General features: G+C 41.6%; 1 pseudogene; it reads right to left on the bottom strand.

Moving 5' to 3' along the window:
- Positions 1-1,662: 1,662 nt before the first annotated feature.
- LOC107124893 lies at positions 1,663-4,098 on the bottom strand (annotated as a pseudogene).
- Between the last annotated feature and the right edge of the window lie 51 nt (positions 4,099-4,149).

Below are 4,149 nucleotides of genomic sequence, written 5' to 3'. Positions count from 1 at the left end.
CAAGGGTATGCAACCTTTATCCAGTTGTTTTTTAACTAAACTATCTAAACTTATAACCACATAGGAGCCTTGATTCCCCTTGCCCATTTTCTCTCCCCTCTCCTTCCTCCCACCCTGTTAGAGAATACCAAATTACAGAAGACAAAAAAAGAGAAAAAAACGGTGACTATTTAAACTATATATGAGCAACCATTCAGAATGTGGAATGCTTCCAAATTCCAATGCTCTCCAACAGTTCACTTTTAAACCAGTTTCCAATATTATTTCTCATCTCCTAAGCAATTCTGACAGGAATCTTACTGGGTTTTTTTTTAAGGGTGTTGGAAAAAGAAAGTTTGGGTTTAGTTGTTTTCCTCGAGGAGTCCACATTAGCTTCCAACTCCAAAGCCTGGAGCAATGCCACCCCACTGTCTTCAGTCTCTGTCCATGATGGGATATTAAAAGTCTTCCTGAAGTTTTAGAGTTGTTGGCTTTAAGTGATTCCTAATTAAAACAGCTTCAGGTGGCACATCAGGAAACACTGTGATTTTCAAATCTTGGTATGGGAGGAATCCTTGGGTCCTAGCCCGTTCTAAAATTTCTTTCTGATTGCAAGCTCTGAAAATGCAACTAAAATATCTCTGGGGAATTTCCTTAAACGATTCTGTAAACCCCCTATTCTGTGGGCCTCATTCAATTGAATTGGAGCTTACTCTTCCATACCTAGCAAACTTGCCAGCCAAGATCTAATAAAAGAGTATAAATCCTGCAATTGTTCATCTTCTTCAGGGAAGCCTCCAAATGGAAGATGACTTCGACGTGATGCAGCATCTAGCCCAATGACTTTGTCTTTGATATCCTGTCATTCTTTATGCATAGACCGATTGTCCTCTTGTAGCATTAATCCCAGGTTTAGGGCTGTTTCTGCTTCTTGTCTTCTTCTGTCTCAGTTGCTTTCTCTGCTACTTTTTGTGAAGAGACTTCCATTTCTTCTGTCCCCAATCTCATGGGTGAGGCTGGCTTGTTTTTATTTGTTTTCCCTGTTGTTTTATTGAGTCCCACAGAGTTTTAACTTGCTCTGAGGAGGGAGATTTGCAGAGTGGGGAGAGAACTGAGGAATCACATGTCCACCATCTTTTGCAACTACGCCACACCCCCGGGAAGTCAGTTTTTAAGGATAGGAAGAAGGATATGTACAATGGGAAGCCCGGCACATGTGATATGCTCTTCAAATACAAGGTCTTTTCCGGTTGGAAGCCACCAGTAGAAAGCCTGATTAGACCGTTACAGGACACTATTGATAGAGGTGACAAAGGAAGAAAAATAACACTTTTGAACTTGAACATGTGATTGTCCTCCAAATAAAACAAATAAATCTTGATAGCTGCCATTAAATTCTCAAAGCAAGGTTATAAGACAAAAGACGAACGTTGTTTGCATTTCCAGAGCAATAAATCTCCTATTTCTTCAGTAACAATAATGAAGGTGGTTTGGCAGGTGGTTCTGAACTTTTGGTACTGTTCCTGAGCTTGGAACATTACAAAGGTTATGAAAAGACATAATGCATAAAGATGCATAAATATAATCAAAATCATGAATATGAAACATCTTTCCTCTCCTGTGTGTGTCCTTTGGTGGGAAGTTGGTTCACCACTCTTACGGAACCTTTTTCTACATGGCAGGCATATATATGGTTTCTCCCTTGTGTGAATACTTGGATGGGAAATAAGACTGCAACTCACAGTGGAGGTTTTTCCACACTACAAGTATTTATTAGGTTTCTCCCTGGTGTGAATTCTGTGATGGCGAGTAAGACCGGAAGGCCAACTGAAGCTTTTCTCACACTCCAGGGATTTATATGGTTTCTCTGTTTTGTGCATTCTTCAGTGGGAAATAAGATTGCAACTCACACTGAAGCTTTTCCCACACTCCAGGCATGTATATGGTTTCTCCCCTACATGTGTCCTTTGGTGGGAAGTACGCCTTCCACTGTGACTGAAGCTTTTCCCACACTCCAGGCATTTATATCGTTTCTCCCCTACATGTGTCCTTCTTTGATTAGAAGTTTCTACTGTGACTGAAGTTTTTCCCACAGTCCAAGCATTTATATGCTTTCTCCCCTGTGTGAATTCTTTCAAGGGAAGTAAAACTGAAACTGTGATTGAAGCTTTCCCCACACTCCAGGAATTTTTATTTCTTCTCCCTTGTGTGAATTCTTTGATGAGAAGTAAGACTGTAACTGTGACTGAAGCTTTTCCCACACTCCAGGCATTTATATGGTTTCTCCCGTGTGTGTGTCCTTTGGTAGGAAGTAAGGCTTCCACTGTGACTGAAGCTTTTCCCACACTCCAGGAATTTTTATTTCTTCTCCCCTGTGTGAATTCTTTGATGGGAAGTAAGGTTTCCACTTTGACTGAAGCTTTTTCCACACTCCAGGCATTCATATGGTTTCTCGCCTGTGTGAACCCTTTGATGGGAAGTAAGGTGTGATTTCTGACCAAACCTTTTCCCACACTGCAGGCATTCATATGGTTTCTCTCCCCTGTGTGTTCTTTGGTGGGAGGTAAGGTGTCCGCTCTTTCCGAAGTTTTTCCCACACTCCAGGCATTTAAATGGTCTCTCCCCTGTGTGTACTCTTTGATGGGAAGTAAGGTGTGAATTCTGACGGAAACTTTGTCCACAATCCAGACATTTATATGGTTTCTCCCCTCTGTGAATTTTTTGATGGACACTGAAGTTTGAAGCATAACTGAAGCTTCTCCCACACTCCAGGCATTTATATGGTTTCTCCCATGTGTGAATTTTCTGATGGATCCTGAGGTTTGAAGTATCAGTGAAGCTTTTCCCACACTCCAGGCATTTATATGGTTTCTCCCATGTGTGAATTTTCTGATGGATCCTGAGGTTTGAAGTATCAGTGAAGCTTTTCCCACACTCCAGGCATTTATATGGTTTCTCCCATGTGTGAATTTTCTGATGGATCCTGAGGTTTGAAGTATCAGTGAAGCTTTTCCCACACTCCAGGCATTTATATGGTTTCTCCCCTGTGTGTATTCTTTGGTGGGAGGCAAGGTTTCCACTCTTTCTGAAGCTTTTCCCACACTCCAGACATTTATATGGTTTCTCCCCTGTGTGAATTCTTTGATGGGAAGTAAGATTGCTATTCTGAATGAAACTTTTCCCACACTCCAGGCATTCATATGGTTTCTCTCCTTTGTGAATTCTTTGATGGGAAGTAAGGCTTCCATTGAGACTGAAGCTTTTCCCACACTCCAGGCATTTATATGGTTTCTCCCCTGTGTGAATTCTTTGATGGAAAGTAAGGTGTGATTTCTGACCAAACCTTTTCCCACACTGCAGGCATTCATATGGTTCCTCTCCTTTGTGAAATCTTTTATGGGAAGTAAGGTGTGATTTCTGACCAAACCTTTTCCCACACTCCAGGCATTTATATGGTTTCTCCTCTGTGTGAATTCTTTGATGCAAAGTAAGGTGTGATTTCTGACCAAACTTTTTCCCACACTGCAGGCATTCATATGGTTTCTCTCCTTTGTGAATTGTTTGATGAGAAGTAAGGCTTCCACTTTGACTGAAGCTTTTCCCACACTCCAGGCATTTATATGATTTCTCGCCTGTGTGAACCCTTTGATGGGAAGTAAGAGCAGAACTCTGACTGAAACTATTCTGACACTGCAGGCATTTATATTTCTTCTCCCCTTTGTGTGTCCTTTGGTGGGAGATAAGGTATGCACTCTTACGGAAACTTTTTCCACACTCTAGGCATTTGTATGGTGTATTCCGTGTGTGGATTTTTTCATGAGAAGTAAGTCGCACTCTCTGCCTGAAACGTTTCTCACACTCCAGACTTTTATATGTTTTCTTTTTGCTACACTCCCTTCGTTGAATATTAATAACTGATATTGCAGTGAAATTTTCGCTGCTTGCAGTGCACTCATTCCTGCTGTCTCCTTGAGTTATGTTTTGCCATGGAGAGTCACCCCCCTGTAAAAGACTGGAACTATTCCTCCCTTTAGGTGGGTGTTTTCCTTCCTCCTTCCTTGGTGCCTCCAAATATTCAAACTTCTCTTTCACATCTGAATATGTATCCTCTTTTTCCATCAATCGGTGTCCTTCTGCTCCATTCGCTGACTGCCACACGTCTCCTGCTGA

Source organism: Gekko japonicus, unplaced genomic scaffold (genome assembly GCF_001447785.1).
Source record: "Gekko japonicus isolate JY-2015 unplaced genomic scaffold, Gekko_japonicus_V1.1 scaffold7074, whole genome shotgun sequence".
Taxonomy (NCBI): Eukaryota; Metazoa; Chordata; class Lepidosauria; order Squamata; family Gekkonidae; genus Gekko; species Gekko japonicus.
The sequence above is the reverse complement of the archived record's forward strand: the minus strand, read 5'-3'. Positions and strand labels throughout refer to the sequence as shown.